The sequence below is a fragment of the Artemia sp. Qi Xiang Cuo genome, chromosome 3 (assembly GCF_049724085.1).
Source record: "Artemia sp. Qi Xiang Cuo chromosome 3, ASM4972408v1, whole genome shotgun sequence".
In the NCBI taxonomy this organism is placed as follows: Eukaryota; Metazoa; Arthropoda; class Branchiopoda; order Anostraca; family Artemiidae; genus Artemia; species Artemia sp. Qi Xiang Cuo.
Window position 1 is genome coordinate 28,405,937 of NC_142796.1, and position 14,248 is coordinate 28,420,184.

General features: G+C 36.4%; 1 protein-coding gene across 1 annotated transcript in view; it reads left to right on the plus strand.

Moving 5' to 3' along the window:
- Positions 1-14,248, plus strand: part of LOC148953958 (putative sodium-coupled neutral amino acid transporter 11) — a 175,541-nt gene that overhangs the window by 114,182 nt on the left and 47,111 nt on the right. The gene's annotated exons all lie outside the window — the stretch shown is intronic.

Sequence of the window (14,248 nt, forward strand, 5' to 3'; positions counted from 1 at the left end):
GATACCTGCTTGAGCATGATTAACAAGGAAAGATGAAATTAGTATTTTGATGATTTAATTCTGTGAATAAATTTTTATTTAGATTGAATGAAACTGGTTTTATCACGCGCTTGGGTAGAGTAAACAGGGAAAGTTGTGTTCCCCAATGAAACAATTGCTATGTCACTTTTAAAGGGAACTTATGGTCATCCACGTCCAACCTCCAGGAGCCCAATACCCCTAACCCAAACTTTTTGGCCCCCCTTTTTTTAACTTAATTTTTTTTAACTTTAATTTTTTTTAACTTTAATTTTTTTACTAAGAAAATTTTTTCAACTTTTTTTTCGTGTATTAAAATGACATAAAATATACTTTAAAAAAAAAATCACTTCTGATATTTACAAAATACGAAATGAAGATGATATAGATATGTTAGTCATGATTTTACCTATTAGGAAAATAATATTTGTAGTGACATATTTTTTACTTATATTTTTTTTGGACTTCGAATTTTTGGGACTTATAATTTTTTGGTTATTAGCAACTGGTTCTGTCTAGTCATTTTTTTGGAAGGGTGCCATATGATAATAGATTATGATATTGATAAAAGTTTTAGCCAAGTATTTCCAAATCTTTTGTAATATTACCAAATTCTTGTCTGATATTAAATAAAAAAAAACAAATTTTAAACTGAAAGTAAGGAGCGACATTAAAACTTAAGCCGAACAGAAATTATTCCGTATAAGAAAGGGGATGTCCCCTCCTCAACGCCTCGCTCTTTACGCTAAAGTTTGACTTTCCCACAACTTCATTTTTTCAAACAATAAAAAACTTTAGCGTAAATAGCGAGGCGTTGAGGAGGGGACATCCCCTTTCATATACGGAATAATTTCTGTTCGTTTTAAGTTTTAATGTCAATCCTTACTTTCAGTTTAAAAAACTTGTTTTTTTTATTTAATTTCTGATCGTTTTTTAGTCAATGCAGCTTTTATTCTGGCTCACCGTCATTCAATGAGTAAAACAAAATTTGCATATTAATTTTACTTTTCTTTTGCTAAATGGCTTTCTCTAAATTTGGTTCTGGCGGAATTTACAAATTAACTTACTTAACGAATTTCTATATTCGTATATTTTTATTATGTATATTATGGGGTTCGCCCCCTAGTCAATACCTCACTCTTTACGTTAAATTCAAATCGTGTTCCAATTCTTTAAGAATGACTCCTTAACAACAAAGGCCGTTAATCAGAGGCAACGCTGTAGCGTTGCCTATAGTAAAGGCCATACGGCTCCAATGTTTTATTATTATTAATTAAAGCCAACTTTCCGAAAAATAAGTTTTTAAGGTAAAATTAAAGGCAATGTTAAACTTTAGCTCAGGAGATAAAAATACATGTTAAATTCAAACCCAACACGACCAGAAATCACTACTAAAGAATAAATAAAATCCAAAACAAACACAAATTAAATAATCAATCATGGAAAAAAACATTCAACAAGTAATAAAATGAATGAATAAATAGATCTTAAAGCGAGTAATTCTTAGGTTGAATATGAAAATCAAGCTTAAACCGAAAACAAATATTTTGCTATTAAAATATATATGAAACTTAAAACGGACATAAATTAAAAAACAATCAATGCAAATAAACATACACTATATATTAATGTAAATGAATAAATAAATCTTACAACGAGTGAAACTTAAATAGAATATGCAAATCAAGTTTGAATTTAATAAAAATAACTACAAATAAGAGTTTTGGTATCGCCTTACTGCAGAAGCCTAACACCTACTGCGTCATTGGTGCTTTACTAAAAACGATTCTTTGAAATATTTTAACTTTTGTAACTTTAAGAAATACAAAATTAACTAAGATTTTAGGGAATAAATATCAGCATATGTATATTAAATTGACAATGCACATTTTTTTTTAGTAAACTCATTTGAATTATTTTTCAGTAAAGTACAAATTATATTCTGGCTTTTAGAAAGCATAGGCGTTTTGAATCCTACTCACATTGATTTATGCTAGTTTCGAGTTTGACTCTAATATTTATTATAATTTTTGTTCGTTTTGGGTTTCATTTATTTATTGATACTGATTTGGGGTAGTTGTATGCTTGGTAGATTATATGATAGTCCGGACGTCAGGTGTTGAAAATGTGAACCATACCAATACGGAATGGGGCTGCTACAAGAATTAGCCTACCCTCCACCCCCTAAATTGACCATGCGGATTCAAAAATACCAACGGCACTTGCTTGCGAGTGGTGGAACACTCCGAAACTTGACATTTTATTATATTGTGGTGTTTCATGCAAGAAAATGCATGTTCCACAAAGTTTGAAGTGCAGTTTTCCGCTCAAATAGAAATGCCTAGAAGCCATAGAATGTTTTCATAACAAACTAACACGATTAGTTCCAAAAAATGGCAGAGTTAAAAAAAATATGGCAAAACTATATGAGTCTTGAAAAGTCTTGGTAAGAATAAACAAAATAAAATTGAAAATTATATATATAATGATATTAATTGTTGACACATCCATCAGTTCAAGATTTTTTTTTACTGTAATTTTTATTTTCATTTTCAATGCTGTAAGGACTGGAAAATAATAAACTTGTAATATACGAGTAATTTGTTTTCAATGAAGCACCAATGACACAGAAGGCCTAAGGTTTTTGCAGATAAAGAAGGAGGCAGTATTCAAATTTTTTTTGTAGTGAAACTATTTGTCCTGACCAATCTTGAAAAGAACTAATAACTTAAACTAAATATTTGTTGCATAATGATATTAATTGCTAAAGGCTCATCAGTTCAAAACGTTACTGTAATTTTAATATTTACTTTCAAAATTAAGTACAAAAAAAAACATTTGTAATATAATTCGTTTTCAGTAAAGCGCGAATGACGCAGTAGGTTTTAGGCTTTTGCAGCGAGGCGATACCAAACTCTTTTTTGTGGTTATTTTTATTCGATTCAAACTTTATTTGCATATTCAATTTAAGTTTCACTCGTTTTAAGATTTATTTGTTCATTTATATGAATAGATATTGTATGTTTGTTCGTATTGATTGATTATATAATTTCTGTCCGTTTTAAGTTTCATTTATACTTTAATAGGAAAATATTTGTTTTCGTTTTAAGCTTGATTTTGATATTCAATCGAAGCATTACTCGCTTTAAGATCTATTTATTCATTTATATTATTACTTTTTGTATGTTTTTTACTATGATTATTTATTTAATTTCTGTTTGTTTTGGGTTTCATTTATTCTTTAATAGTAATTTCTGGTCGTTTTGAATTTGAATTTTAACAGGTATTTGTATCTCCTGACCTTAAGTTTAAAAGGCCTTTACTTTTCTTTGAAAAACTTATTTTTTGGAAAGTTTTTTTTAATTACTTTTCGTTCGTTTTTGATTGCAAAAAGTTTTAAGTTTTTATGGCATGGGGAGGGGTACTTACTGTCCGATTATTCTTGACTTTATAAAACAGATCTAGAACTTTCAATTTAAATCGAATGAGGCTTTTTTCAAAGTCTATACGATTACCTCTTTGATAGAAATCTTATATATGAACAATAGACAGCTTGCATAACTTTTCGACAGCGATTGACAACAATGAATGGATTGAAAAAATAGCTCCAATAAGGGGGTTTAGACCATTTCACTTGCTGACACAAAGGGATCACGACTGTTTGGAATTGACCTTAATACCAATTTGTGTGCCAAAGCAATTTTGCATCTATCACAGAGTATGTATGTTAACCTTATAATTGGATAATTATAATAGATTTCCTATGTGTTCTTCCCATACAAAACCCCTTCCCATAAGTTATAAACCCCCTTTAATAAGTTGTGCCACAGAGCATTATTTACAACACCTATTCCTGGGCCCTGGTGGGTTGTGTCGACACCGGAGTTTTTTGTTATCAGATCTTTGAACTATTTTAACAAAATGTCTATTTCAAATTTTTATCCGGTGCATTTACGGCGTGGAGGAGGGAGAGGGGTTAGTTGCCCCTCTAATCTCTTTTGACTCTTAAAAAGTGAACAAGAACTTTCAATTTTCAATCAAATGAGCCCTCTCTAAAGTTTATACGAGCATCCCTTCCATAAGAAATAATATGAAGAATTCGGAGAATTCTTAAATTAAAACTTTTGCCCTGAGGGCTTTGGGGGAGTTGTAATCCTCAAAGACTTAATTTACAGAACTTAAAACTACGTTTAATAAAATGGCTGTCTTAAAATTTTGATTGGATATGTTTGGGGAAAAGGTGGGCGTGAGAGGGGGGTCAGTTGCCCTCAAATCACTTTCGACTATTACAAAGGGCACTAGCCCTTTGAATTTTCAATTGAATGTGCCTGTTTTGAAGTTTCTACGACAACGACTTATATAAAATATATAAACCTTATATTCCCCAAGGGCATAACTGAAAACTATTTACCTGAGGGCTGTGAGGGAGTGACCTCCTCATAAACAAACTTTATATTTGAAAATCAATTAAGCTGAAAAAAATAGATATCTCACAAGTTTGATTCGATGTGTTTGGGGAAATGATGGGCGTGGGAGGGGGGGCGAGTTGCCCACCAATGACTTTCGACTATTAAAAAGGGCACTAGCCCTTTAATTTCCAATCGAATGAGCCTGTTTTGAGGTTTCTACGACAACGCCTTCTATAAAAACCTTATATGCCCCCAGGGCATAACTTAAACCCTTGCCTTAAGGGTTGTGGTGGAGCGTCCTTCTCAAAAACATATTTTCTATGTGTAAATGAACTGCGCTGAACCAAATGGCTATTTGAAAATTTCGATTGGATGTTTTTGGGGAACTTTGGAACGTGGGGGGGGGGCTAGGTTACCACCAATCACTTTCGACTATTAAAATGGGCACTAGCCCTTTAAATTTCTAATATAATGAGCCTGTCTTGAAGTTTCTATGACAACGCCTTCTATAAAAACCTTATATGCCCCCAGGGCATATCTTAAAACCCTTGCTCTGAAGGTTCTGGGGGAGTGCCCTCCTTAAAAGCATATTTTCTACCTGGAAATCAACTACGCTGACCAAAATGGCTATCTCAAAATTTTTATTGGATGTGTTTGGGGGAATGATAGGCGTGGGGGGGGGCTAGTTGCCCTACAATCATTTTCGACTATTAAAAATTGCACTAGAACTCTCGATTTCCAATCGAATGAGCCCGCTTTGAAGCTTCTAAGACGACCCCTTCCATATGAAGTGCCTCTGGGGAAAAAAAAAATAAATAATTATCAGAGGCAACGCTATAACGTTGCCTATAGTAAAGGCCATACGGCTCCAACGTTTTATTATTATTATTATTATTTTTTTCCCCAGAGGCACTTTATATGGAAGGGATCGTCATAGAAACTTCAAAGGGGACTCATTTGATTGGAAATTGATAGTTCTAGTGCCCATTTTAATAATCGAAAATAATTGGAGGGCACCTACCCCCCCCACGCCCATCATTCCCCCAAACACATCCAGTCAAAATTTCCAGGTAGCCATTTTGTTCAGCGTAGTTCATTTCAAGATAGAAAATATTTTTTTGAGGAGGAGATTCCCCACAACCCTCAGGGCAAGGGTTTTAAGTTATGCCCTGGGGGCATATAAGGTTTTTAAAGAAGGCGTTGTCGTAGGAACTTCAAAACAGGCTCATTCGATTGGAAATTAAAGGGCTAGTGCCCTTTTTAATAGTCGAAAGTGATTGGAGTGTAGCTTGGCCGCCTCCCCCCCCCCCCCCACGCCTATCATTTCTCAAAACACGTCCTATCAAAATTTTGAGATAGCCATTTTGTTCAGCATAGTTGATTTCCAGATAGAAAATATATTTTTGAGGAGGACACTCCCCCACAACCCTCAGGGCAAGGATTTTAAGTTATGCCCCGGGGGCATGCAAGGTTTTTATAGAAGGCATTGTCGTAGAAACTTCAAAAAAGGGTCATTCGATTGGAAATTCAAAAAGCTTGTGCCCTTTTTAATAGTCAAAAGTGATTAGAGGGCAACTAGCCCCCCCCCCCACGCCCATTATTCGCCCAAACACATTCAATCAAAATATTGAGATAGCCATTTTGTTCGGCGTAGTTGATTTCCAGATAGAAAATATATTTTTGAGGAGGATACTCCCCCAAAACCCTCAGGGCAAGGGTTTTATAAGGTTTTTATAGATGGTGTTGTCGTAGAAACTTCAAAACAGGCTCATTCAATTGTAAATTAAAGAGCTAGTGCCCTTTTTAATAGTCGAAAATGATTGGAGTGCAACTATGCCCCCCCCCCCCCCCACGCCCATCATTTCCCCAAACACATCCAATCAAAATTTTGAGATAGCTATTTTGTTCAGCATAGTTGATTTCCAGGTAGAAAATATGCTTTTAAGGAGGGCACTCCCCCAGAACCTTCAGAGCAAGGGTTTTAAGATATGCCCTGGGGGCATATAAGGTTTTTATAGAAGGCGTTGTCATAGAAACTTCAAGAAAGGCTCATTCGATTTGAAATTCAAAGGGATAGTGCCCTTTTTAATAGTCGAAAGTTTTAATAGTTAATTTCTCAATCGATTGGAAATTAAAGGGATAGTGCTCTTTTTAATAGTCGAAAGTGATTGGAGTGTAACTAGCCCACCTCCCCCCCCCCAAGTCCAGCATTTCCCCAAACACATCCAATCAAAATTTTGAGATAGCCATTTTGTTCAGCGTAGTTGATTTCCAGGTAGAAAATATATTTTTGAGAAGGACACTCCCCCACAACCCTCAGGGTAAGGGATTTAAGTTATGCCCTGGGGGCATATAAGGTTTTTATAGAAGGCGTTGTCGTAGAAACTTCAAAACAGGCTCAATCGATTGGAAATTAAAGACAGCCATTTTGTTCAGCGTAGTTGTCGTAGAAACTTCAAAACAGACTCAATCGATTGGAAATTCAAAGGGCTACTGCCCTTTTTAATAACCGAAAGTGATTGGAGGGAAACTAACCCCCCTCTCACGCCCACCTTTTCCCCAAACACATCCAATCAAAATTTTGAGGCAGCCATTTTATTAAACGTAGTTTTAAGTTCTGGAAATTTGGTCAGCGAAGTGCCCTTGTTAATAGTCGAAAGTGATTGGCGGGCAACTAGCCCGCCCCCCGCGCCCATCATTCCCCCAAACACATCCAATCAAAATTTTGAGATAGCCATTTTGTTCAGCGTAGTTGTCGTAGAAACTTTGAAACAGGCTCATTGATTGGAAATTAAAGGGCTAGTGCCCTTCTTAATAGTCGAAAGTGATTTGAGGGCAACTAACCCCCCTCTCACGCCACCTTTTCCCCAAACACATCCAATCAAAATTTTGAGACAGACATTTTATTAAACGTAGTTTTAAGTTCTGGAAATTAGGTCTTTGAGGAGGACTACTCCCCCACAGTCCTCAGGGCAAGAGTTGTAATTTACGGATTCATTTCCCCAAACACATCCAATCAAAATTTTGAAATTGTCATTTTTTTCAGCGTAGTTTATTTCCAAATAGAATATAGTTTTGAGGAGGGGTAAGGGTTAAGGGTTAGGTTTAAGGGTTTATTTCCAGATAGAATATAGTTTTGAGGAGGGGTAAGGGTTAAGGGTTAGGTTTAAGGGTTAGTTCGGGGTAAGGGTTTCAAGTTATGCCCTGGGGGCATATTAGGTTTTTTATAGAAGGCGTTGTCGTAGAAACTTCATACAGGCTCATTCGATTGGAAATTAAAGGGCTAGTGCCCTTTTAATAGTCGAAAGTGATTGGAGTGCAACTAGCCCCGCCCTCTACGCCGATCATTTCCCCAAACACATCCAATCAAAATTTTGAGATAGCCATTTTGTTCAGCGTAGTTGATTCCAGATAGAAAATACATTTTTTAGGAGGACACTCCCCCAAAACCCTCAGGGCAAGGGTTTCAAGATATGCCCTGTGGGCATATAAGGTTTGTATAGAAGGAGTTGTCGTAGAAACTTCAAAACAGGCTCATTCGATTGGAAATTAAAGGGCTAGTGCCCTTTTTAATAGTCGAAAGTGATTGGAGTGCAAATAGCCCCCCCCCTCACCCGACGCCCATAATTCCCCCAAAACATCCAATCAAAATTTTGAGATAGCCATTTTGTTCAGCGTAGTTGATTTCCAGACAGAAAATATGTTTATGAGGAGGACACTCCCCCAAAACCTTCGGGGAAAGGGTTTTAAGATATGCCCTGGGGGCATATGAGGTTTTTATAGAAGGCGGTGTCGAAAAAACTTCAAAAAAGGATAATTCGATTGTAAATTCAAAGGGTTGGTGCCCTTTTCAGTAGTCGAAAGTGATTGGAGGGCAACTAACCCCCCTCTCACGTCCACTTTTCCCCAAACACATCCCATGAAAATTTTGAGACAACCATTTTATTAAACCTAGTTTTAAGTTCTATAAATTAGGTCTTTGAGGATGACAACTCCCCCAGAGCCCTTAGGGCAAGAGTTGTAATCTAAGGATTCTCCGAATCCTTCCCATTATTTCTTATGGAAGGGATGGTTGTATAAACTTTGGAGAGGTCTCATTTGACTGAAAATTGAAAGTTCTTGTTCACTTTTTAGGAGTCAAAAGAGATTGGAGGGTGACTAGCCCCCCCCCCCCTCCACGCCCTAAATGCATTAGATAAAAATTTTGAGATTGACATTTTGTTAAAATAGTTCAACGTTCTGATCACAAAAAACTCCAGTGTCGACACTGCTCACCCGGGCCTAGGGAACGGCGTTATAAGCTATGCCCTGGAGTATAACTGATTAATGGGGGTTTTAACTTATGGGTAGGGGTTTTGTATGGAAGAATACATAGGAAATCTATTATAATTATCCAATTATAAAGTTAAAATACATAGTCTGAGATTGATGTAAAATTAGTTTGGGACACAAAATCTTATTAAGGTCAATTCCAAACAGTCGTGATCCCTTTGTGTCAGCAATTGAAATGGTCTAAACCCCCTTATTGGAGCTATTTTTTCAATCCATTCATTGTTGTCAATCGCTGTCCACAAGTTATGCAAGCTTTTTATTGTAAGGTTTTTGTCAAAGAGGTAATCGTATAGACTTTGAAAAAAGCCTCATTCGATTTAAATTGAAAGCTCTAGATCCGTTTTTTAAATTCAAGATTAATCGGACAGTAAGCACCCCCCCCCCCTCCCATGTCATAAAAACTTGAAACTTTTTGCAATAAAAAACGAAAAAAAATTAATTAAAAAAAACTTTCGTAAGAATAAGTTTTTAAAATAAATTTAAAGGTAGTTTTAAACTTAAGCTCAGGATATATAAAAACCTGTAAAAATTCAAATTCAACACGACCAGAAATTACAATTAAAGAATAAATGAAACCCAAAACGAACAGAAATTAAATAAACAATCATAGCAAAAAACATACAACAAGTAATAATACAAATGAATAAAAATAGATCTTAAAGAGAGCAATGCTTAGATTGAATATGAAAATCAAGCTTAAAACGAAAACAAATATTTTGCTATTAAAGTATAAATGAAACTTAAAAAACGAGACAGAAATTAAATAACAATCAATGCGAACAAACATACAATATATATTAATGTAAATGAATAAATAAATCTTAAAACGAGTGAAACTTAAATTGAATATGCAAATCAAGTTTGAATCGAATAAAAATAACTACAAACAAGAGTTTGGGTATCGCCTCACTGCAGAAGCCATAAAACCTACTGCGTCATTGGCGCATTACTGAAAACGAATTATATTACAAATGTTTTCTTTTGTACTTAATATTTAAAATAAACATTAAAATTACAGTAAAATTTTGAACTGATGAGCTGTTAGCAATTAATATCATTATGCATCAAATATTAATTTTAATTTATTAGTTTTTTTCAAGAATAGTCAAGACAAATATAGTTTCCCTACAAACAAAATTTGGATACTGCCCCCTTCTTTAACTGTAAAAACCTAAAGCCTTCTGCGTCATTGGTGCTTTCATTTATATCATTATATCTCTAATATTCAATCTGATTTTGTTTATACTTTCCAAGACTGTTCAAGACTCATATAGTTTTGCCATTTTTTTTAACTCTGCCATTTTTTCTAACTAATCGTGTTGGTTTGTTATGAAAACATTCTATGGCTTCTAGGCATTTCTATTTGAGCGGAAAATTGCACCTCAAACTTTGTGGAACATGCATTTTCTTGCATGTAACACCAAAATATAATAAAATGTCAAGTTTCGGAGTGTTCCACAACTCGCAAGCAAGTACCATTGGTATTTTTGAATCCGCATGGTCAATTTAGGGGGTGGAGGGTAGGCTAATTCTCGTAGCAGCCCCATTCCGTCGTGGTATGATTCACACTTTCAACACCTGGCGTCCGGACTATCATATAATCTACCAAGCATACAATTACCCCAAATCACTATCAATAAATAAATGAAACCCAAAACGAACAAATATTAAAATAAATATTAGAGTCAAACTCGAAACGAGCATAAATTAATATGAATAGGGTTCAAAACCCCTATGGTTTCTAAAAGCCAGAATATAATTTATACTTCACTGAAAAAAAATTCAAATGAGTTTACTGAAAAAAAATGTGCATTGGCAATTTAATATACATATGCTGATATTTATTCCCTAAAATCTAAATTAATGAAAGAATTGTTTTCAGTAAAGCGCCAATGACGCAGTAGGTTTTATGGCTTCTGCAATGAGGCGATACCCAAACTCTTGTTTGTAGTTATTTTCGTTCGATTCAAACTTGATTTGCATTTTCAATTTAAGTTTCACTCGTTTTAAGATTTATTTATTCATTTACATTAATATATATTGTATATTTGTTCGCATTGATTGTTATTTAACATATGAAGTGCCTCTGGAAAAAAATAATAATAAATAATAATAAAACATTGGAGCCGTCTGGCCTTTACTATAGGCAACGCTACAGCGTTGCCTTTGATTTATTTATTATTTTTTTTTCCCAGAGGCACTTCATATGGAAGGGGTCGTCGTAGAATCTTCAAAGGGGGCTCATTCGATTGGAAATCGAGAGTTCTAGTGCCCTTTTCAATAGTCGAAAATAATGGCAGGGCAACTAGCCACCCTCCCCCCACGCCCTACATTCCCCCAAACACATCCAATCAAAATTTTAAGATAGCCATTTTGTACACCGTAGTTGGTTTACACATAGAAAATATACTTTTGAGGAGGACACTCCCCCACAACCCTCAGGGCACGGGTTTTAAGATATGCCCTGGGGGCATATAAGGTTTTTATAGAAGGCGTTGTCGTAGAAACTTCAAAACAGGCTCATTCGATTGGAAATTAAAGGCCTAGTGCCCTTTTTTATAGTCGAAAGTGATTGGAGTGTAACTAGCCCCCCTCCCCTCCCGCCCCGTATTACCCCAAGCACATCCAATCACAATTTTTAGATAGCCATTTTGTTCAGCGTAGTTGATTTCCAGATAGAAAGTATTTTTTTGAGGAGGAAACTCCCCCACAACCCTCAGGGCAAGGGTTTAAAGTTATACCCTGGGGGCATATAAGGTTTTTATAGAACGTGTTGTTGTAGAAACTTCAAAACAGGCTCAATCGATTGGAAATTAAAGAGCTAGCTCCCTTTTTAATAGTCGAAAGTGATTGGAGTGTAACTAACCCCCCTCCCCCCCCAGCCCATCATTTCCCCAAACACATCCAATCAAAATTTTGAGATAGCCATTTTGTTCAGCGTAGTTGACTTCCAGATAGAAAATATATTTTTGAGGAGGACACTCCCCCCCAACCTTCAGGGCAAGGGTTTTAAGTTATGCCCAGGAGGCAAATAATGATTTTATAGAACGTGTGGTCGTAGAAACTTAAAAACAGGCTCAATCAATTCAACATTCAAAGGGTTAGTGCACTACTTATTAGACAGAAGCTATTGGAGGTCAACTAGCCCCCCCCCCACGCCCATCATTCCTCCAAACACATCCAATAAATATTTTGAGATAGCCATTGGTGACCGTGGAGTTTATTCCCAGATAGGCAAAATGTTTCTGAGGAGGACAATCCCCCACAACCCTCAAGGCAAGTGTTTTATTTTATGTCCTTGGGGCATATAAGGTTTTTATAGAAGGCGTTGTCGTAGAAACTTCAAAACAGGCTCATTCGAATGGAAATTAAAGGGCTAGTGCCCTTTTTAATAGTCGAAAGTGATTTGAGGGCAACTAACCCCACTCTCACGCCCACCTTTTCCCCAAAACCATCCAATCAAAATTTCGAGACAGCCATTTTATTAAACGTAGTTTTAAGTTCTGAAAATTAGGTCTTCGAGGAGGACAACTCCCCCACAGCCCACAGGGCAAGAGTTGTAATTTAAGGATTTATTTCCCGAAACACATCCAATCAAAATTTTGAGATTGCCATTTTGTTCAGCGTTCTTGATTTCCAGATAGAATATATTTTTGAGGAGGACACTCCCCCACAACCCTCAGGGGAAGGGTTTTAAGTTATACCCTGGGGGCATATAAGGTTTTTATAGAAGGCGTTGTCGTAGAAACTTCACAAAAAGGCTCATTCGATTGGAAATTCAAAAAGCTAGCGCCCTTTTTAATAGTCGAAAGTGATTGAAGGGCAACTAGCCCTTTCCCATGCCCATTATTCCCCCAAACGCATCAAATCAAAATTTTGAGAGAGCCATTTTGTTCAGCGTAGTTCATTTCCAGATAGAAAATATATTTTTGAGGAGGGCACTCCCCCACAGCCCTCAGAGCAAGGGTTTCAAGTTATGCCCTTGGGGCATACAGGGTTTTTATAGAAGGCGTTGTCGTAGAAACTTCAAATAGGCTTATTCGATTGGAAATTAAAGGGCTAGTGCCCTTTTAATAGTCGAAAGTGATTGGAGTGCAACTAGCCCCCCCCCCACGCCGATCATTTCCCCAAACACATCCAATCGAAATTTTGAGATAGCCGTTTTGTTCAACGTAGTTTTTACCAGATAGAAAACACGTTTTTGAGGAGGAAACTCCCCCAAAACCCGTCAAGGCAAGGGTTTCAAGAAATGCCCTGGGGGCATATAAGGTTTTTGTAGAAGGAGTTGTCGTAGAAACTTCAAAACAGGCTCATTCGACTGGAAATTAAAGGGCTAGTGCCCTTTTTTATAATCGAAAGTGATTGGAGTGCAAATAGCCCCCCCCCCCCGACGTCCATCATTCCCCCAAACACATCCAATCAAAATTTTGAGATAGTCATTTTGTTCAACGTAGTTGATTTCCAGATAGAAAATATGTTTTTGATGAGGACACTCCCCCACAACCTTCAGGGCAAGGGTTTCAAGATATGACCTGGGGGCATATAAGGTTTTTATAGAGGGTGTTGTCGTAGAAACTTCAAAAAAGGCTCATTCGATTGGAAATTCAAAGGGCTAGTGCCCTTTTTAATAGTCGAAAGTGATTGGAGGGCAACTAGCCCCCCCCCCACGCCCATCATTCCCCCAAACACATCCAATCAAAATTATGATTACGCCATTTTGTTCAGCATAGTTGATTTCCAGATGAAAAATATATTTTTGAGGAGAACAATCCCCCACAACCCTCAGGGCAAGGGTTTTAAGTTATGCCCTGGAGGCATATGAGGTTTTATAGAAGGCAGTGTCGTAAAAACTTCAAAAAAGGCTCATTCGATTGGAAATTCAAAGGGCTAGTGCCCTTTTTAGTAGTCGAAAGTGATTTGAGGGCAACTAACCCCCCTCTCACACCCACCTTTTCCCCAAACACATCCAATCAAAATTTGGAGACAGCCATTTTATTTAATGTAGTTTTAAGTTCTGGAAATTAGGTCTTTGAGGATGACAACTCCCCCACAGCGCTCAGGGCAAGAGTTGTAATTTAAAGATTCTCCGAATCCTTCCCATTATTTCTTATGGAAGGGATGGTTGTATAAACTTTGGAGAGGTCTCATTTGACTGAAAATTGAAAGTTCTTGTTCACTTTTTAAGAGGCAAAAGAAATTGGAGGGTGAATAGACCCCCCCCTCCCCTCATCCACTCCCTTAATACATCAGATAAAAATTTCGAGATTGACGTTTTTTTAAAATAGTTCAAAGTCTGATAACAAAAAACTCCGGTGTCGACACAGCCCACCAGGGCCCAGGGGTAGGCGTTGTAAGTTTTGCCCTGGGGCATAACTTATTAAAGGGGGTTTTTAACTTATGGGAAGGGGTTTTGTATGGGAAGAATACATAGGAAATCTATTATAATTATTCAATTATAAAGTTAAAATACATACTCTGACATAAATGTA